At 41.8% G+C, this 23042-nt stretch overlaps 1 non-coding gene across 1 annotated transcript; it reads right to left on the reverse strand.

Annotated features, from left to right (window-relative positions):
• Positions 1-12241: 12241 nt before the first annotated feature.
• LOC119924803 lies at positions 12242-12379 on the reverse strand. The gene has a single exon (XR_005449495.1). It is a non-coding gene; the product is annotated as a small nucleolar RNA SNORA7 (small nucleolar RNA).
• Between the last annotated feature and the right edge of the window lie 10663 nt (positions 12380-23042).

A 23042-nucleotide genomic window follows, 5' to 3' on the forward strand; every position in this document is an offset into this window, starting at 1 on the left:
TGGCTCCTGAGTGGTGCTGCCTGCAGCTCCAAGTTGCCACCATCTCCACAGTCCTCGGCCTTCTTTTGTTGGTTTGAGGTCAGGCTTACCTGATGGCAGAGGTCCCTGCGCCCACGACAGAGTGGTTTATGAAAGTGGTGGCAGCTCTGAGAGGCGAGAGGAACCTCTGTGTTGAAGTTGAGCCAAGGGGGCTGAGTGTGGCTTCTTCTGAGGGACTGTGGGGCTGCTTTGTTCCATGAGGGAGGGGAAGCTCTGCACTTGAATCTTTTCTCCAGTCTTAAATCTCACACCAACATCATCCCCACCCACCCCGGGGAAGTTCTGAACAGCTTTGGGTCCCACATCCAAGGATTTCTGAACCACCAGGTGAGTGGGGCTCCAGAGGAGAGCGGGAGCAATCCTGGACCCTAGGGAATGTTCCCCCCTAAATCTTTCCCCCCATCCCCTAAGACCATCACACTGCCACCGCCCACCAGCTCAGTGCTTCTCTTGGGGACTGGGATGCTGGACACAGATGCTGCTGCTGCCAGGGTTGTCGAGGAGAGAGGAAGCAGGGGGGCAGCTTCCTCATACCCACAACTGATCCCACATATGCCCCTCTTTCTCTGCCCCACCACCCTTGCAGAGCTAAGCTTCGGTTTAATCCCTTTTGCTGGGATGTGCAGGGACTACCCCCCTACCGCACCCCAGGGCATGGGTCTGGGGCAGTCACCCTGGTTGACCCTACCTTGGGGTCAGCCCTACCTTGGGGTCAGCCCCGGGGGTTGGGGGAATGGGAGCAAAAGGGGAGTGTCTCCTTATGCAAGGTTGGAGACAGCAGATCGCACTTTGCTCTAGGACTCATATGAAGCCCCAGTTTCTTCCTCCTTTACTTCATCTCTTTTTAGGCTCACATCCCCCCTCCCAATCTTGGCCTCATCCCTTCCCAATTCCCTCATTCCTCCTTCTCATCTGGTCTTCTTAACATCTATCTTTACACTCCATTCCTTCCCTTACTTAGAAGCAGCATGGCCTAGTGGAAAGAGGATGGGCCTTGAGTCAGAGGATCTGACTCCAGCACTAATCCTGGCTCTACCTCTTTGCTGTTATGTAACCTTGGGCAAGTCACTTCACTTCTCTGAGCCTCAGTTACCTCATCTGTAAAATGAGGTGAGCCCTATGTGGGACAGGGACTGTATTCAAGCAGATTATTTTGTACCCAGCTTTTAGTATGGTGCCTGGCACCTAACAAATACTGTAATTATTATCATTTTTGTTGTTGTTGTTATTCTTGTTACCTGCAATAGATTTTAGTGTCTGTCTCTACCAGGAGATTGTATCTACTTACTTTACACTTGTCTCCCAAGCACTTAGAACAGTGTTCTGCAGAGAGCAAGTGCTCAATAAACACTATTGTTTGGTTGGTCACAGGCCCCTCAGAGTATCTGAAGTTGCTGCAGCTATCACTTTCAATAAAGAGGCTAGTTTGCTTTTTGGTCATTGGTTACGAGGGGCATTTGAAGGAGAAGTGGCAAGAGTAACAGTGCCAGAGCAGCAGTAACAGTGATAGCCACTGGGCCTGCAGAGAAACCCTCCGGTGGCCGCATGACTTTTGTGTGGACCTGTGGGTGTGGGCAGCATTGTTCACCCCATGAAAGTTGATGTGGGATATAACCAGTGCTCAAAACAATATAGCTTTTGATTATTATGAGGGTTTGGTCTCTGGCTGAGCTTCTTTAACTTAAGCATTTTAGTTGTTGATCTAAGTAGGGCTTCTTTTCTGCACTTACTCACAAATTTTGGGAACTGCCATGGCTCTCCATTCACCTCCACCGCCATTACACTCAGCTCACTGTCTTCCAGATATAATACTGTATTTAAAGAAATTCAAACTAGACAGCCTTGTTCTTTGGCAATGGAGGTGGCATAAGCTCCCTCTGGACTGAAAGCTCATTGTGGGCAGAGTACGTTTCTGCTAACTCTGTTGTACTGTACTCGTCCAAGCACTTAGTACAGTGCTCTACACACAGTAAGCCCTCAATAAATACCATTGATCCATCAATTAGTGCTTTTCCTCTTCTGTTCCTTTCCTGTCCTCCACTCAGGATTGCACCTGGAGAGTTTCCAGTACCCTACCAGTCTCGGCTATGGGAGGGAGAATCAAACAGAGGCATACCCTTTCCATTCTTAGCTTGGGCAGTGGCTAGCAAGTGGAAGGCAATCTCCTACAAGTCAAAACTCACTTGTGCTGGGCAGCAGTGGCATTGAAGAGAGTCGAGTCTGGACACTCAAGTTTACTGTGTGGAAGAAGGCAATGACACCTGTATTTTTTTGCCAAGAAAACTATATGGATACACTACCAGAATGACTGCATATGGAGAGTGGAGCGCTCTGGGAGACATTTGTCCACGGAATTGCTATGGGTCAGAGATGACTCGACAGCATGAGACATACACACCTCTCTTGTCCCTTGGAAGAATCTTGATGGGGAAACAAAGCCATGCCTAGCAGAGGCAAAGACCCAGGGCTACTGACCCATGATGGCAGCCCTTGTGGGTTAGAGATGATGTAACTTCTCTGAAGTCCTGGGAAGGAGGCATTGAACTTTTTTTAAAAATAAAATTAGAGAATCTATACAAGGTTGAACAGTGAGAAATACAAATTTGTGATGCTGTAGCCCAATATGTCTACTAACTCTGTTGTATTCTCCCAAGCACTTAGTACAGTACTCTGCACAAAGTAAGCACTCAATACATATTGATTGGTAACGGAAGTACTTGGTGGTTTTACAAGTTTCAGAATTCAAAGCAATTCAGTTCTGGCTGAAGTGAGGATGTAGATCTGATTAAGATGACACATCTTTCATTTAGAGGCTTTGTTTCCAAATCTTAGTCTCACTTCCAAATTGTGGCTTTTGCAGTTACAGATTTTTATTTTCTTTCCAAATTTTCTCATTCTGGGATTTTCTATCCTGATGGAATTCTCTCATTCCCATTGTGGGATTAGATGTTTGGTCTGCTCCAAAGCAGGCTGGACCCTCATGTGTTTGTGCAGGGAGTTGAATGTTAAAGGAGGTTATTTTCATAGAAGCAATCTCTTGATCCTTTTCTTACCTCTAAAATATGTCATCAACATTATTCTATTCTTGGAACATAGTCCTGATTGAAATGGTTTATTTGGGATTAAAATGACAAACCTTTTCCCATTTTTTTTTTGGCCAAAGGCCAAAGGCAAATTTAATCTACTCATAGACATTTAAAACTTTCTGTCTGTTCCTGAGAAAATCGGGGGGTTCAGAAATGTGTTTAATTTGGCATGGGAATGCAAAGTTGTTTTTTTTTAATGCTGTGGTTGGACCTTTGAGAATTTTTTGTAAAATATACAGGTTTTGTGGCATACAAGGTCTTCATTCAAATAGCTGTACAACTAAGTTACCGGGACCAGGGAAATATAATTGTCCCCCTGCTGCCACTGAGTTGTAATCCAGTTAAAGGCCACATCATTCCAAATTATGTGCTAGCATGCAGCTGCCCAGAGCCCTAGGATTTTGGGAAACGGGTGACACTGCCTCCTCTCTTGGAAACACAGATAAAACCATGAGTAAATGCAACCTTCTTCAGAGCCCCAGTGATAACTCTCTCCCTTTCTCACTGAATATTTGGATGGCAGAATCTTTCTGAAAATTGGCCCAAGGAAAAGACCTAAAGCCCTACCTCATTCTGTCTTTATCTCCTTGCAAACTGTACCCAGAGCATCCATATTTACCCAACATAGAGGGCTAAATTGCCTTACCAATCGATGGTATCTACTGAGCACTTACTGTCTGCAGAACACTGTGCTAAGTGCTTTGCCTATAGGGCAGAGGGAAACTTCTCAGCGGGGGCCAAACCTCCACCCGAAGACCCATGAACCAAAAAGCCTTCTTTGAAAGAGGCCAATGCTTCTGGACACATTATTCTGGCTCCACCAATTGTCAGCTGTGTGACTTTGGGTAAGTCACTTCACTTTTCTGGGCCTCAGTTACTGCATCTGTAAAATGGGGATTAAGACTGTGAGCCCCCACCATGGGACAATCTGATCACCTTGTAACCTCCCCAGTGCTTAGTACAGTGCTTTTCACATAGTAAGCGCTTAATAAATGCCATCGTTGTTTTTTTTTTTAATTTTTTCCCACCTACTGATCACATCAGCTGGGGGATTAAATGTCTGTAAATTTTTAGATGAAGATTTATCCCTAGAGAAGACATTCAAACCAGAAGACAAAAGAACATAGACAGAAGCTAGATTTCTGATGCAGAAGTGATGTAATTTTCCTGGAAGAGATAGAAAAAGCCAAAATCTCCCATTCTGTTTTAGCATAAGTTCATTAAATGATTATCACACAGTTCTAAAAAGATACCATAATTGTCTTACAAACTGCTTTTGTCTATCCACAGCAAATTGGATTTAACTGGTCAGCAATGCCTGAATTCTGTGCTGTCACTATAAATTATCCACGGGTCCATCTCAGCACAATTCAAAATCTAAACTGAACAGCCCAATGTACATGAAAACAACCTCTGCAAATGGAAACCAAAAGTTGGCTTCTGTTGAATAAGGTAATATTCAATATCAAACTAGGGTTAGAAATATATCACGAACTTCAAGAATAGCCATTATTTGTATTCAGTAATTGTCTGAGACTAATCATTTAAAGCATAAGAGATCAAGTTCTTGTGTTCAGAAGGAAGGAACAAGTCCTGCTTGGTGAACATTTGTTTCCAAAGTTCCTCCACATCATTTGAGAGTGAGCATTCCCCTAACTTGGGGAATGAATTACTCACAAAGTACATTTTCAAGTATTTTTTTCCTCCTTTGTTTAATAATTCACAGTTCTTTTCTCAGGGCAGCTACTCCCATTTCCAGTCAGCTCTCAATTTTCCATACAATTCTAGTGGGGAAGTGATGCGACTAGTATGAACTAGGGTACCTGGCTTTGGCTCAGTTGGGTAGCAGGGGGAAAATAATGGGAGAGAGGGGTGAGGAGGTGCCAGGGGGTGGGGGGAAGCTAGGAAAGAAGCAGCCTGAGAGTTATTTTAGTAATGAGGTAAGGTGGCCCTGAGTCACTAGAACTAGAGCCTCAACAGAGCCACTGTTGCAGTTTGAAAAACGACAGCGTGGGAGAAGTCAGAGAGGTGGTAAATTCACAACAAGTGTTCTTAAAAAAAACACACAGAAAAAACCCCAAGCTGTTACCGATAATCCTCCAAGTAGGTAATCCACTCACAAATGCTTAAATCTTCAAGATAGCTGTTTAGGTTATAGTTTTGTGGGACTGAGGAAGAAAATCCTCTACCTCTTTTCCTTAGGGCAGTGGTTCGTTTGATGTTTTTAGGTACTAAAGATCTGATTTTGAAACACCGTGTGGATAACTCTTTCCATTAGTTAATAACTGAGGTATTTATTAAGTGCATAGCACGTGCCAAGATCTCTGTTAAGCTCTGGGATAAATACAAGGGATCAGATCAGACACAGTCCCTGTCCCACACGGGACTTAGAATCCAAGAGGAAGGTGCCAAGCAATTATCAATAGAGATCCTTCTTTGATCAAGAATTAACAATTCCACTCAAGGCACAGGCAATGCTCTCCTAGGGAAAAAAATAAGCTCTCTGATTACCTTGTTTGCTTTTTTTAAAAAAAATGGCATTTGTTAAGCGCTTACTATGTGCCACACACTGTACTAAGCCCTGGGGTAGATAAAAACTAGTCAGGTTGTACACAGTCCAGGTCCCACATGGGGTTCACAGTCTTAATCCCTATTTTACAGATGAGGTAATGGAGAGAGGGAGAAATTAAGTGACTTGTCCAGGATCACACAGCAGACAAATGGTGGAGTGGGATTAGAATGGAAATCCTTCCGACTCCAAGGCCCTTGCTCCATCCACTAAACCATACTGCTTCTATCTTTCCAATTTTGTTTGCACAAAGCTGGCTTTCATCTTCACATGGTTCTGTGGATTGAGATCCAGCCAATGAAATGAAGTATAGTATACAGAGCAGAGGCTCCTGAAGAAAGTTATTTTTGTCACCAAAAGAGAAAATAACGTCATGCCCAGGATAATGATTGTGGCCACAAGAAAGTTTCCAGAGTAACAACACTTATCTGCCAGTGATTTACAGGAGGGTTTGGCTGGAAAAAATTACTCTTATAACTGAGATTTATGTGGTTTTGTGAGAACCTTCTGAACAGATTCCAAAATGATGATGAACTAATCCAAAGAGTTTCCCTTTCTGAGAGTTCAAAGACTTCACCTGCCCTTTCAGAGAGTGGTTTGTGCATGTATGTATAATGTGCCTGTATTGTGGGAAGACTCTAAATTAAGGCAGCAGGGTTACTGTTTGACTTGTTTCAACACTCAGTTAAAGTTCCACCCTCTGGTCACAAAATAGGCAACAGGCATTACTAGGTTTAAGGCAGTTCAAGCTTGTAAGCAATTTATATACTCTTTGATCTAATGCGTTCTTTTGAATAGACCCAAGCTCCTCCCCTCTAAATCTTGCATCCACCTTGCATATATATGGATGCCGTCCTGGAAAGTTACCCTACTCTATTTGAACAAACTCCAAACTGGAAAATGCCATATCTCTTCATCCTGGAATTGATCATTTTACCAAATTCTTAAAATCAAATGCAAATAGCATTTAAAAAAATGTATAAGATGCTACTGCTGTTGCTGTATAAACTGTAACTGCAATCATATTTGTATTGATTTTTATTTGTCGAACCAATCAGTGAATAGATGGTATTTGTTGAGTGCTTCCTATTTGCAGAGCACTGTTCTAAGTGCTTGGGAGAGTAGAATACAAGAGAATTAGCACACACATTCCAGTGGATTCAAATTCTTTGGTTGGTGATTTTAGTAGAGCTTCCGATTATGTGACTAAAAATTCTGTTCAGGGTGCCTTTTTTCAGCTTTTATATTGAGTACATTTAGTTACATAGCAGTCCAGTCCTACTCCTATTGACTGCAAACTCCTTGTGGGCAGGGAAAACATCTACCAACTCTGTTGCACTGTACTCTCCCAAGCGCATAGTCCAGTGCTCTGCGCACAGTAAGCGCTCAAAAAGTACAATTGATTGATTGATCATTTCCAATTATCCTGAAATTTTCTGAACAATTTTAGCAAAAGAGGTCAGCAAAGAGGTTCAGAATATTTGAAAAGTTTCTAGAGTCCTGGGGTTAAGGGAGAATTTGCTCCCCATTGTCGGGGCCGGGTGGGATAGTAAGTGCTTAACAAGTATCACAATTATTATTATTATTATCGAAGGATTGCTTTTCCCCATGATTTCAAAGAAAATGTTTTCCTTAACCCATTGGCAGGTTTTCAGGCCAGTCTTTATTAATGCCCATACTTTTTGAAGGTGAGATGTAAATGGTGTTTGGGCCAGTTACAAGCTAGTATGAAAAGTAAATTTTATTGTTGGCAAAAATTAGGTTCAAGCCAAGTTATTTTTTCCAGTGAAATTAACTCAAGGTAATTTGAAACATGAGAAAACAGAGTTCAGGGTATTTCTTTGAAAAATCGGATTGAACCACCCCTGTAAAGAATATCTCTGTAGTCAACTAGGGTATTAACTAAGAAAATTTTCATGTATTAATAAATATAGCTTTGCATTTTTGATGTTTCTCCAATAATTTGAGAAATTTGATGAGCTGACCTCTAAATCTAGACCCAACTCATCTGCTACTTATCTTCCATTCAGGTAGTTATGTCAGAGGTATGTGGCCAGTATAAATGAATATTTGTACACTATTCATTTTCCTGGCTAGAAAGCCCAACTTTCTTCTCTACAGAGGCCAAAGGCTTCTCCCCAAAGGCCTTCTGCAAGTGAAATATGGAGAAAAGGAAGAGGGGAATCTTCTTTTCTTTCTTTCTTTCCTTCTTTCTTCCTTTATCTTTTTTCCTTCCTTCTTTCTTTCCTTCCTTCTTTCTTTCTTTCCTTCTTTCTTTCTTTCCTCTGTTCTTTCTTTCCTCCGTCCTTTCTTTCTTTCTTTTTCTTTCTTTCTTCCTTTCTTCCTTTCTTTCTTTCTTTCTTTCTTTCTTTCTTTCTTTCTTTCTTTCTTTCTTTCTTTCTTTCTTTCTTTTTCTTTCTTTCTCTCTCTCTCTTTCTCTTTCTTTGTTTCCTTCTTTCTTTCTTTCATCATTCCTTGTTTCCTTCTTTCCTTGTTTCCTTCTTTCTTTCCTTCTTTCTTTCCTTCCTTTTTTCTCAGCTCCTGATGGTTAGTTGTTGCTCTCTCAGGAATTGAAATAGAGAATTGGCATCAATCCATGAATTTGTAGGAACACAAAGAATAGTCTCAAGTTATTTTATTGTCCATGATAGATTAGGTGTAAATAAACTGTTTTGGTTGTTTTACTCAAGATTTTTTATGTTACAACTGTATGCATAAATAGAATCCTTATTTTTCCATAATCCTTAATCTCAAGGTCTTTGTCAGACCACAGAAATTACATTTTAATAAGATGAATACTTCATAAGTAATGTGGTTTAGTGGAAAAATAACTGGGGCCTGGGAGTTAGGAGACTGGGACCCACTTATCTGCAGCGCAACCTTGCAAATCACTTAACTTTTCTATGTCTCAGTCCCGACCTTTTCTCCCTTCCCCTTAGACTGAGAGCCTTGTGTGAGATAGAGATTGTGCTGATCTGCATATGTAAGTAGTTAAAACCCACAATTATTATTGTTATTTTATTATTATCCTCTCTCTCCTTATTTCCTATTTTATTATGGTGACAGGAAATATGCGAAATACAACTGCGAAAGAGAAAATGAACAAGATTTGGAATAAAGGGAGGATAAAATGAAAAAGAAATGGAAAATAGGGATAAAGACAATGGTAGATGATGACGAGGGTTTAAGGAACTACAAAGGGAAAAAAGGAATAAATGTCAAGAGAAGAGTATATTTAGAAGATATCTGGGTTGAACCCTAAGTAAATATATGTTTTTACCCATAGTAGTAATGTAAGATGGTTAGAATACATAACATGCAAATATTCTCTAACAACTAATTATGCAATGTCATAACCAAAAGAGTACTTTGGTTAGCATTTTACAGGTGATGAATCTACAGGGCATGACTAGGACAGAGTCACCCAATATATATCAATGGTGAAGGTGGGACTAAAACCCAGGAATCATGAATCAGAGTTTCATTCGATAGTCATCAGACCCCGGTCAATAATAGGAAATTTAATCTGTAAAAGAAAGTCCTTACAGAGCAGATCTCTCAACTATTGTCTTTCTTTGGAAGATGACAGATCTTGAGTCTTCAGTTGCAGAGTCTAGGTGTTTCAAGTGAGATTATTGGGTTACTGAGGCAGCTAAATTTATGACCATGCACGTGATGGTGTGGGAAATGGCATTTGAATGACATCAGGAAAAATGTTAGTTCCTTCTGCCTCCTTATTTACACTTTCCAAAAGGATATTTAGTTTGAGGACAGTAGCAGAATGGAAAGCTTTCTGGTTAATCTGACCTTGTGCCAGGTTTATTAATCACGGAACACAAAACTCCAGCTGGTATTTATTGCAAAGCAAAAAGAGAACTAAAAAAAACCCCCTCTTCTTGTGATTTCCATTTCGACTTTGTGCACAAAATATGGAAGACAGTGTGATGCTGAATTTAAAAATCTCCCTGGTTACTTTTGACAATACTTTGGTACTATTAAAGATAATACTCTATAATTAAATCTACCTTTTCAGAGAAAATAAAAATCCAAGTGTTTAAACGTTGTAATTCAGTTTGGGCATTTTAACCCTACGAAACGAGAATAACATTTGAGTAAATAAGCATCTCACTTTCCAGAGAATTGGATTACATATTTACAAGTTTGAATATGAAGATTGAATAGGCATACAGTTTACCTCTTTATATAGCCCAGGACAAGGAACAGGAAGCTCTGGTATATGTGCTACAGGGATTTTTTTCAGGCTGCCCTGTCTGCTTGCCAGCAACTAGCTACCATTATTATTATTGGTCACCTTGCTGTGACCAATAATAATAATAATGGTGGTAATGGTATTTGTTAAGCACCTACTGTGTGCCAAGCACTGTTGGCTATTGTGGTGCCCATGCCACTTTTCCCAATAATAATAATACTAGTAATAATAAGAACATTTGTTAAATGCTTAGTATGTGTCAAGAACTGTACCAACTACAGGGGTAACATACAAAATAATCAGGTCAGACACAGTCCCTGTCCCACATGGGGCTCACAGTCTAAGTGGGAGGAGAAAATATATTTCATTCCCATTATAAAGATGAGGAAACTGAGGCACAGAAGTTAAGTGACTCACTTGCCTATGGTTAAACAGCAAGCAAGTGGCAAGCAAGCAAGTGGCAAGCAAGCAAGCAAGAGTCAGGTCCCTTGACTCTTAGGCCTCTGCTCTTTCCACTAAGTCACACTGCTTTTCATCTACCCACCTACCTCATCATCTTCCTACCTTCTCCATTTCTACTTGTGGCATGGAGAATTTGTTACTGGGTGTTGAGTCATCACAGCCCAACCCATGACCTTACCTAGCTTTTCTCCCTGAGATCCTAAGCTGGGGCATTAGCCTTTGAGTTCTATTTTACCCCAGCACCTAGAAAAGTGTTTGACACATAGTAAGCGCTGAACAAATATCATAAAAAAATGGTTCCACACCTTCAACTGGCTCCACTAGCCTTTGTTCAAGGACAGAGCTAACACTCATTTGTCTTGTTAGTTGGTTGACTAGAGACATCACATGTGGTTTCCTGGGCCTGTAGTGTAGTGTAATGATGTCACAAACAACATTTTCTGAAAGTCTGTCCAAACTTAAAGTGTGTTACCCCGGGGGTGTTCATTGACCCCCACTTTTGCTCCAGTGCCATTAAATCCTCCTTTCAGCTCCCTCTGAACACAGGCACCACTTCTGAGCCAGGTAATCTGTCAGTACGAACAGAGGCAGAGGGCGGTTGGTTGAGTGATTAAAATAAAAATACTGGACATAATGGCATTCAGTGCCATATCATACCAGGCAGGGGACAGGCCAACAGAGGGACAGACTATATGGCCACCTTAGTTGGTAGCAAGTTTTACATCAAGAGAGACTGAGGTATAGAGAATCTTCTCCAATCTTTCTCCATTCCAACACTCTGATCTATACTCGTTGTGAGCAGGGAACATGTCTGCTAACTCTGAAAGCACTCAAAAAATAACATTGATTGACTGACTGAATGATATGCATTGATTCTTGACTCAATCCAACATCCATTATATGGTTCTTATTTTAATTTTAGGACTCTACATACCACAAAACCTGGGTCTTTAAAAAATAGATGTACGACCTATTTTCTTTCACATGTAGGATTTGCTTTCCTCAACTGTTTCTCAGTAACTGACTCTGTCCAGCTTAGGAACTCTCAAGAATTGGAGGAAGACACCCAGCTGAGGGCCCCAGGCCATGGAATTCCTTGTTCTTACGGCTCTTACTTAGCCCAGACATTTAAGATTTTCAGGAACCAGAAAATCCATCCCAGCCCACTGGCCTTCCACCAGCTTGCGTTGAATCAAATGTATTTCCCCAAATTTGCTCTCCAAGCAGCCAAAAGGTTAAAATCAATGGCAGATATTCCTCCTTGTCTTTTTTGTGTGTGTTGGAACAGCATACAATATATTTATGCAAGTACCTAGCTACTATGATGAGAGATGTTATCTAATTAGTTTGTGAGATATTAATCAGGGTATTTATTGTTTTTTTCCACCACCTTTATTCAACCGACTTAGCTAATCAGGCATACTGTCTGTCTTTGTACAGTTTTCCCACACTCCCATGGCGACTGTCCTGGAGGCAGGGAAGGGGAAGTTCCCTGCTGAAAAATATGATATTCTATCCTCTGATGGCGGGGTCTTCACCAGTAGTGGTACTTAATCAGGCATAGATTGGGCTTCCATTCAATATATCTTAAGTGAATTTGTAATGCTTGACCTTGTGATATTAAAAGGTATCTTTTCTCCTGGGTCTTGTCTTGTCTTAGGCCGTCGAGTCGTTTCCGACCCATAGCGACACCATGGACACATCTCTCCCAGAACGCTCCGCTCTCCATCTGCAATCGTTTTGGTAGTGTATCCATAGAGTTTTCTTGGTAAAAATACAGAAGTGGTTTACCACTGCCTCCTTCCGCGCAGTTAACTTGAGTCTCCGCCCTCGACTCTCTCCCCTGCCACTGCTGCCCAGCACGGGTGAGTTTTGACTTGTAGCAGATTGCCTTCCACTCGTTAGCCACTGCCCAAGCTAGGAAGGGAATGGATAGGCCTCTGCTTGACTCTCCCTCCCATAGCCGAAACTGGTAGAGTACTGGAAACTCTCCAGGTGTGACCCTGAGAGGTGTTCCCCTGGGTAGGCCAATTATGTGTTACAAACCCAGACATCATTCCATCCTTTCTGTATTCTTGTTTCTTTGCATTCTAAGAGTTCCTTACTGAATTCTGTGCTTGGATAGCTAGGCTGTATTCGGTAGCTTGAAATTTTAAATATTTTTTTTTACCTCTTTTACTTTGAGAACAAGGAAAGGGGGAAGTCTGGGGTTGAAGTCCCTCAGCATCCTGAGGCAAATCCTCAGAATCCTGTGCAACTAAATGGAGCAAGTATTGATGCTGTTTGGACAAACATTTAAAGGGGGCCAGAGATGCTGGGGATAATAATAACAATAATAACAATAATAATAATAATGGCATTTATTAAGCGCTTACTATGTGCAAAGCACTGTTCTAAGCACTGGGGAGGTTACAAGGTGATCAGGTTGTCCCACGGGGGGCTCACAGTCTTCATCCCCATTTTACAGATGAGGGAACTGAGGCCCAGAGAAGTTTAGTGACTTACCCAAAGTCACACAGCTGACAGTTGGCAGAGCCAGGATTTGAACCCATAACCTCTGACTCCAAAGCCCGTGCTCTTTTCCACTGAGCCACGCTGGGGATGAGTGTAGAGCTGGTGGATCAGTCAGCCTGGATAACACAGAAAGCGCTCATTAAATGCCAGTGATGATGATGATGATGATGATGATGCTAATGATGGATAGTCTCAATTTTGAGACATTTTGTTTATTTTTCTAAAAGTGGCAGGAATAGGCAACAGAAGTCCATGACTGTCTCAGCTAAACTGGCCAGGCTACTCTGAGATGCCAAATGGAGGGGCTGCTTTTGCTCAGACTGAAGAAGATAAAAGATTCCACTGAGAACTCCTTTCTGTTTTCTTGTTTCTTTGCATTCTAAGAGTTCCTTACTGAATTCTGTGCTTGGATAGGTAGGCTGTACTTGGAAGCTTGAAATTTTAAAAATATTTTTTTTCCTTCTCCACAAAACATAATTTTCTCAACATATATCATATTTCCAAAGAAATGATTTTAAAAATACAGCTTCCTTCTTAGTGAAAATTGATGCTTATTTGCTAAGGAAAACAAAACTTTCAATTTTGCAAAATTAGTGTTAAGCAAGAAATACAAAGGACTTTTCAGGACTTCTAATATGTCTCTTCTTAGAAAAGGTGGGTATTTTGAGGAAGTAGGTTCATTTAAAACAGACCCAGAAACTAGAAATACTATAACAATAATAATAGTAATGATGGCATTTGTTAAGCACTTACTATGTGCAACACACTGTTCTAAGCACTGGGGAGGATACAGGGTGATCAGGTTGTCCTACGTGGGACTTACAGTCTCAGTCCCCATTTTCCAGATGAGGGAACTGAGGCACAGAGAAGTTAAGTGCCTTGCCCAATGTCACACAGCTGACAAGTGGCGGAGGCAGGATTTGAACCCATGACCTCTTCCTCCCAAGCCCGTGCTCTTTCCACTGAGCCACACTACTATGGAAACGAGTGTTATAGATACTGGGTTAAGAAGCAATAGCTTTATTCAACACCTATGATCTAATTTGTACTAGGCTTACACTAAATACCTTTGTACCTTAATTTTTCTTGAAACAAAAAAAATGATCAAATTATGAGTGCTCTATGACTATTCAATGGCATTTATTGAGCACTCATTGTTTGCAGGGCACTGCACTGCACGCTTGGGAAAGTACAGTACAATTTAATTTATTTATTTTAATGGCTGTCTCCCCCTCTAGACCGTAAGCTCATTTTGGGCAGGGAAGGCATCTACCAACTCTGATATAGTGTACTCTCCTAAGTGCTTATTACAGTGCTCTGCACACAGTTGAGTCAATAAATATGATTGATTGATTGACTGAATGCAATAGAGTTGTTAGACATGATCCTCGTCCTTAAGGAACTCAAAACCTAGTCAGAGGAGACAGACTTTAAAATAAATTACAGATATGGAAAAATTGTAAGCAATTTACTGTATCAATTCAAAGTATTGTTTTAAGATCATAGAAAAAATGTATTTATTTTTTGCTTGGGGGACCAGAAATGTCTTCCCATATCTTGTCGCCATTAATATATTGCAGCTACACCCGTGTTAACCTAAGGTTTTGATCTTAAAATTCCTTGGGATCCAATAGGGCTTATATGTGAGGGCCTCAGGCCTTCTTCTGAGTTTGCTTTTCCTTAGCCCGCAGCCCGGCTCCACCCCACCACAAGGCATGAAAGGGAGGAAACATATTTTTGAAAAGTAAAGGATCATGAAATTGAATAATAAATTAAACCCGGAAGAAAAAATGACAGGAGCATTCACCGGTCTCACACGTCTTGTGCCCCAAACCTGAAAATACACTCAGCAGAAAGCATCTGAAACATGAACTACACCCAGCTGTGTTTAGGTATGACTAGATTGGACACTGACTTTTCATGAACACTTACTGAGAATGGTTGCCAAAGTCAAGACATGTAATAATATTTTAAATATGTTTGCTAGTTTAACGTGGCGTGCCGGTGTACACACCCACTATCCTCCTTTACCACCCTCGTCTGTCACCTGTTTTTCGATACAGAATATTGCCTCGTAGCCCAAACCAACTCATCAATGTTCAACATTTTATTTGTGTGTCAAGGGAAGAAACAGTCGGAGAAAGAATGCTGAACCAGACGCCAAGAACCTTGGGCCCAGGTTCCAAATGGCTATACACATTACTGGTCTTACATCCTTGGTCAATTTACTTAATTCCCCCATCAATCAATTAATCAGTCATATTTAGTGCTCACCATGTGCAGAGAACTGTACTAAGTGCTAGGACAGTACAATAGTAGACACGTCCATAAGAAGCTTACAGTCTAGAAGGGAATCAATATTCTTAGCTGTAAAAAAGGTACAGCTATCTTTTCTCTATCTTACACAGCTGTTGGGAGAACAAAATGAGAAGGTAGATACAGGAAATACCTTGAGTTTTGATTTGCAAAAAATCTTAGGTCCCTTTAAGGAGATACACGAATAAGCTCAATAAATTATTAATGCTGTTATTACTCTATCGAGCGATTCATTTGTTTCACTCTCCATCCCTACTGGTGCTTTGTGATTTAGAGCTACCACATAATCATGGTGGATGTCTGAAACTCCACATAGATATACCTGGAGAACTGTATAGGAATTTGAAAACACCAAAACAAAAAGGAAATTAAGAGATCTTCTCCTTGATGTTTAACGGTGCTAATGTTAGCAGCTTTGTTTGGCACTTAACAAAATGGGGCTTGATTACTTATTTTTATCACAAAATTCAGTAGGAACAGAATGCTCATCATCATCATCATCAATCATATTTATTGAGCGCTTACTGTGTGCAGAGCACTGTACTAAGCGCTTGGGAAGTACAAATTGGCAACATATAGAGACAGTCCCTACCCAACAGTGGGCTCACAGTCTAAAAGGTGACAGTGTTGATGATGGCATTTGTTAAGCGCTTACTATGTGCAGAGCACTGTTCTAAGCACTGGGTGGGGATACAAGGTGATCAAGTTGTCCCACGTGGGGCTCACAGTCTTAATCCCCATTTTACAGATGAGGGAACTGAGGCTTAGAGAAGTTAAGTGACTTGCCCAAGGTCACACATCAGACATGTGGAGGAGCCGGGATTCGAACCCATGACCTCTGACTCCAAAACCTGTGCTCTTTCCAATGAGCTACGCTGCTTCTCAGTGTTCTCAGAACGGGATTCAAGATCGGGCAAGTGGTAGTATGATGCTTCAAAGATACTCGTTGTGAGGGCCGTTTCCAGGGAGGGGAATAGCCATGACCATCACATGAGAACTATGGGTAACAGGGGAGGTTACAGGGTCCAAATATTTCTAAACCCCTATATCCCACAGATGGTTGAGATGGAGGAACTAATAGTGGGGTTGGCAACAAATGATGGTGATTTTCTTGAACAAGTCGAACCATTCTTGCAACGGCTCTGCTTGTTGAATCTACCCAGCAGGAAGTGTTAGTTGTCCTGTAAGGAAGTACTCTATGATGAGAAGAAGAAGGCGGTTGTTTAACCTAAGTGGATAAGTTCTTCAATGAAGTTCAAAAGCTATTACTGCTCTAGTTTCTGGCAAAGGTTACTAATCACAGTATCCCTTAATTACTTTAATATAGATTAAAAATAGTTCAGCAACATTTAATATCACAGTATTCATATATATGTATGTATATATACATATATATCATGTTGAGGATTTTCATATTATTTTTCCAGGGATTCTGGAATAGATTCTAATTTATAAAATGTAAATCTGTGGGAAAATCTTTCCCAAGATGCAGCCATTCCTGAAACCACTTTTTCAAGGAACATAACTCTTTTGGGTCTTTGTGTATACCTGTACTTCCATCTCTTTTGAATTAATGTAATTTATTTTCATTCATTCAATCGTATTTATTGAGTGCTTACTGTGTGCAGAGCACTGTACTAAGCGCTTGGGAAGTACAAGTTGGCAGCATATAGAGAAGGCCCCTACCCAGCAATGGGCTATGTGGGGGTAGAGAAAGTATCCTTCAGTGTCTTTTAATGTCAATATAGGTATGTGGGGAAAGATTAACGTGTCATGGGTGGTCGGAATTTTCGTTTTGGGGAATAGCATAGTTATTATCTTTAAACTGGATCTATTAAGGATGTTTCAGCATTTAGAACAGTGCCAATGCTTAACAAATGCCATCAAAAAAAATTTATGCTCACTGTGGGCATGGACTGAGTCTACCAACTGTTATGCTGTACTCTCCCAAGTGCTTAGTACAGTGCTGTGCACACAATAGGCACTCAATAAATATGAATGACTGATCAAGTTATTGAAAATAAGCACAAATGAATAAAGCCATAATGGTAGCCCAAAGTACTGTGTATGCTTAAAAAAATAAAGGTTAACTTTATAATATTACTGAATGATCTTTGGTAATAATATATTTTTCCTATTTTAAATATTTTTATTAAAATTACTGGATTAAAGTTGGATTGCTACTGTGTGCATATCCTGTGAGACTGACACCACAGTGGATAAAATGATTTTGCATTAGTGGTTTTTTTCTTTTAGGGTATTTGCTAAGTGCTTACTATGTGCCAGACACTGTACTAAATGCTGGGGTAGATACAAACTAATTAGGTTGAACAGAGTCCAAGTCCCACATTGGGTTCACTATGTTATTCCCAGTTTAGGGAAGAGCTGACTGAGGCACAGATAAGTGAGTTCTCCAAGGTCACACAGCGGACAAGTGGATGAGCCACTCCCAGGTCTGTCTCTATCTATCCACTTGGCCATGCTGCTTCTCAGTGTGAGTTAATAACATTTTTTGAAACATATGTTAGTTGTGCTTGAAACTACATATAAGGTGGCCAACTCTTTATTAACTAATTATTATTCTCAGGGGTTTGGGTGTGGGTTTTTCTTCGGTACACCCGACATGGGCTTCTTTGCAAATCCGTAACAACACAATGACACACAGAACATTACTTATTTAAGTACTCCTGGACCGGAAGCAAATTAAATATAAATATATTTTTAAGATGGAGCAGAGTGGCCTAATGGATTGAGCACGGGCCTGGGAGCCAAAAAAACTTGGGTTCTAATCCTGGATCTGCCACTTACCTGCTGGGTGACCTTGGACAAATCACTTAACTTCACTGTGCCTTTGTTACCTCATCTGTAAAATGGGAATTAGTACCATTGATAACTATGTGGGACGTGGACTATGTACAACATGATTAGCTTGTATCTGCCCCAGGGCTTAGAACAGTGCCTGGCACAGAGTAAGCGCTTAACAAATACCATTCAAAAATAGAAGGGGGTAGAAAAGTCAGGAAAAAGTAGATACACCTACTCCCTTGACTACCTTTTAAGGCCTACTTTGTACCTTTTTCATACCTCCTTGCTCTCAGTTTGAATTCTTTAATGCAACTCTATATGAGTCCATTAGTTTCCTTATTGTTTTTCTATTCACCAGAGCTCTACCCTGCCCAAGATCACTTAAAAAAGAATTGTTCTTACGCAAAGATAAACTACCTGTTTGTTTTTTAATAGAGTGGTAGGAACAAGGAGAGCATTCATCTTAGATCAGATAATGGCTCGTTCTCCCCCTACCTAACTATGGTTTTATCATGCTGAGGTTGAAATTACAGATTTGTATTCCTTTAAATTGTATTTTTGCAGTTAACATAATATAAATTGAAAGACCATTCCAGTTAAGTAGAAACCAGGTCAAATAATTCTAGCAGCAAAGTTTAGTTTTTATGCAACTATAATTCCCTCAAGATGCTATATTTCAAGGAAATACTTTGTAATTTGGGGTATGGAAAAACATTAAAAATGGCTTCTAACATTCTGAAAGGGCGTACACATGACCGAATCCAAAGAGGCTTTCCACAGAGGAGCTACTATCATCCAGGTCTTGAGATAGTAAGACGTTAAACCTAGGTGTCCTAGTAAATTTTAGAAAAATTTTCAGTGTTTGACTAGTGGCCTTCATACTTAGTAGATAAATCTTATGTCAAAAAGAATCTCAACCTCAAAATTTAGAGCAACGATGGAAGGAACGCTGACTTTGTTTAGAGGACTGTACTACACATTAGAGAGAGTACACCGTAACACTATAACAGACACATTCCCTGCCCACAACGAGCTTACAGTCTACTCTCCCAACTGCTTAGAACAGTGCTCTGCCCATAGTAAATGCTCAGTAAATACCATTGATTGATTGATTGAGTGTGTACTATGTAAAGAAATTTGTAGTAAGCGCTTGGAAGAATATAAACACACACCCTGCCCTGAAGGAGCTTACTCTCTAGGGGCAAATTATTTCAATCAAAAAAACTAGTGTCAGGTGAGTGGCCTTTCTGTGGGTGTCCGGGGAAAGGGCAGGGGTGGCAGTGATGGCTCCCTTGGTGAGTTGAAAAGGCTATCTGGGGTGGTTGACCCGACAACCACTGGAGATGATTTTTAGTATGTGGCCCAGAGTCACGTTAGACGCTTGGGGGGTGGTTAGAAAATGCTTAGCAAATACCATTATCATCATCATCATCATCACCATCGAGATGGTAAGCTCCTTGTGGTGAAGGAATGTGTCTACCAACTGTGTAATATTGTACTTTCTCTAGTGCTTAGTACAGCACTAGGCACACAGTTGGTGCTCAATAAAAAGCACTGCCTGATAGGGACTGGGAAGCACAGTCCCTCCCTGGCTGGCCTCATGTCCCCAAATTGTCAGCCCCCGGAACCACCCCAGCATACCTATTTGGGCCTTTTTCTCACACTGGTGCTGAGTTCTGGCCAGTTCCGGCTCACTTCCAGCCCTGATTTAGCCCCCCCGCCTCCCCCTTCCCTGGTAAAGATGACTGCCGCAGCTAACAGAATACGGTCCCATGCCCATCTGGTACTTTTGTTTAGAAAATCCTTGGATGTTTAAGAATTAGAGGGAATAAACCAACAGAGGAGTTAAAAAAAATGCCTTTGCGGAAAGAGTGTAGATGTCCACCGTTGCTAGTGTGTGATGCTGGGTAGGCTTTCGCCTGACTTTCACCGCAAGCCGTCAAGAAGCCCGAAGTTTTCTCTCCCCTAACTGATTCTGGGTGCTTCTGGGTGCTGTCCCATGTTGCGGCAATGCAACTGACGGAGATTTAATGGACTGAATTGCTTGCCAGGTGGCAAGTGACATTCTCACAGCTGCAGATGTGTTTTAAAACACTGCATACTGCTTTGCTCTTAATTTTCATTACCCACTTTTCTCTTCCACAAGTGTGGCATGCGGATTATTAAATCTCTTGGGAAGCGGTGTGGCCTAGCGGAAAGAGCAGAGCCTTGGGTTCTAATCCTAGCTCCACCACTTGCCTGTGTGATTTTGGGTATGTCACAACTTCTCTGTGCTTCAATTTCCTCATTCGTTCTCCCTCCCCCTTAGAATCGAGTTCCATGTGGGACAGGGACTGTGTTCAATCTGCCCGGTTCTTAGTACAGTGCTTGATGCATAGTAAGTGCTTAATAAATACAATTATTATTATTTTGTTTGCCTAAGGGAGCCCAAGAGAAGTGAGCATGGGCTTGGGAGTGAGAGGGTCACGGGTTCTAATCTTGCCATCAGCACTTTTCTGTATGGCCTTGGGCAAGTCACTTCATTTCTCTGTGCCTTAGTTGCCTCATCTGCAAAATGGGTGTTGAGACTGTGAGCCCCATGTGGAACAGGGACTGTGTCCAACCTGATAATCTTGTATCTACACAGAGCTTAGTAAAGTGCCTGGCACATACATGGTAAGCGCTTAACAAATACCGTATATAAAAAGGGCAAAATTGCTTCAGTGTCAAAGAAACCTCTCTCTCTTGTTTCTTGGAGAAGCAGCTTGGCTTACTGGAAAGAGCCCTGGCTTGGGAATCGGAGGACATGGGTTCGAATCCCTCCTCTGCCACTTGGCTGCTGTGTGATCTTGGGCAAGCCATTTAACTTCTCTGTGCCTCAATTCCCTCATCTGTAAAATGGGGATTAAGACTGTAAACCCCATGTGGGACAACCTGATTACCTTGTATCTACCCCCGGGCTGAAAACAGTGCTCAGCACATAGTAAGTGCCTCACAAATAGGGCTGAAAACAGTGCTTAGCACATAGTAAGTGCCTCACAAATACCATAATAATTATTACTACTCTTTTGGGGAAAGAGAAAGCATGGATGCACATGGCAGGGTCGTTCCCCTCTCGGGTCACCTCTCTGCTTTCCACTTAATAATAATAATAATGATGGCATTTGTTAAGTGCTTACTATGTGCCAAGCACTGTTCTAAGCGCTGGAGTAGATGCAAGGTAATCAGGTTGTCCCATGTGGGGCTCACAGTCTTAATCCCCATTTTACAGATGAGGGAAATGAGGCCCAGAGAAGTTAAGTGACTTGCCCAAAGTCACACAGCTGACAAGTGGCAGAGTGGGGATTAGAACCCATGACCTCTGACTCCAAAGCCCATGCTCTTTCCACTGAGCCACGCTGTTTCTATTGTTTGTATTTGTTAAGCGCTTACTATGTACCAAGCACTGTTCTATTCACTGTGGTAGATACAAGGTAATCAGTTTGTCCCACGTGGGGCTCACATTCTTCACCCCCATTTTACAGAAGAGGTAACTGAGGCCCAGGGAAGTTAAGTGACTTGCCCAAGGTCACACAGCTGACAACTGGCAGAGTCAGGATTAGAAGCCATGACCTCTCACTCCAAAGCCCATCTCTTTCCACTGAGCCACGCTGCTTCTATTGTTTGTATTTGTTAAGCGCTTACTATGTGCCAGGCACTGTTCTAAGCGCTGGGGAGGTTACAAGCTGATCAGGTTGTCCCACAGGGGGCTCACAGTCTTCATCCCCATTTTACAGATGAGGGAACTGAGGCTCAGAGAAGTGACTTGCCCGAAGTCACCCAGCTGACAATTGGCAGAGCTGGGATTGGCAGAGCGCTCAATAAATACGATTGAATGAATGAATGTTGGATAGGGACCATCTCTATATGTTGCCGACTTGGACTTCCCAAGCGCTTAGTACACTGCTCTGCACACAGTAAGTGCTCAACAAATACGATTGAATGAATGAATGAATGTTGGGTAGGGACCGTCTCTATATGTTGCCGACTTGGACTTCCCAAGCGCTTAATACAGTGCTCTGCACACAGTAAGCTTTCAATAAATACGATTGAATGAATGAATGAATGTTGAATGAATGAATGAATGTTGGGTAGGGACCGTCTCTAGATGTTGCCAACTTGTACTTCCCAAGCGCTTAGTACAGTGCTCTGCACACAGTAAGCGCTCAATAAATACGATTGAATGAATGAATGTTGAATGAATGAATGAATTAATGTTGGGTAGGGACCGTCCCTAGATGTTGCCGACTTGGACTTCCCAAGCGCTTAGTACAGTACTCTGCACTCAGTAAGCGCTCAATAAATACGATTGAATGAATGAATGTTGAATGAATGAATGAATGAATGAATGTTGGGAAGGGACCGTCTCTAGATGTTGCCGACTTGGACTTCCCAAGCGCTTAGTACAGTGCTCTGCACACAGGAAGCGCTCAATAAATACAATTGATTGATTGATCGATTGAATAAATACGATTGAATGAATGTTGGGTAGGGACCGTCTCTATATGTTGCCAACTTGGACTTCCCAAGCGCTTGGTACAGTGCTCTGCACATAGTAAGCGCTCAATAAATACGATTGATTGATTGATTGATTAGTACGGTGGTCCGCACACAGTAAGCGTTCAATAAATACGACTGATTGATTGAATGAATGTTGGGTAGGGACCGTCCCTATGTGTTGCCAACTTGTACTTCCCAAGCGCTTAGTACAGTGCTCCGCACACAGTAAGCGCTCAATAAATACGATTGAATGACTGCCAGGGAAGGGCGGGGCCGGGGCGGGGAGAGGGAGGGGCTCAAGCGAGGCCTCACCCTCGATTGGCTGGCGCAGCTGTCGATCGATGGGGCCCGCCCTATCAGGGAGGGGCGTGTATCCGGGCTCCGCCAATGGGCGAGCGGAAGCCGGGGAGGGCGGGGCTTCGGCGGACCCGAAGCCGCTCGGTGCTACACGTTTCGTGCAGAGGAGCTGGTCCGCGCAGGCGCGTGTCTCCCGCTCGTTCGGCTCCGGGCTCGGCTCGGCTCG

This window comes from Tachyglossus aculeatus, chromosome 2 (genome assembly GCF_015852505.1).
Source record: "Tachyglossus aculeatus isolate mTacAcu1 chromosome 2, mTacAcu1.pri, whole genome shotgun sequence".
NCBI lineage: Eukaryota > Metazoa > Chordata > Mammalia > Monotremata > Tachyglossidae > Tachyglossus > Tachyglossus aculeatus.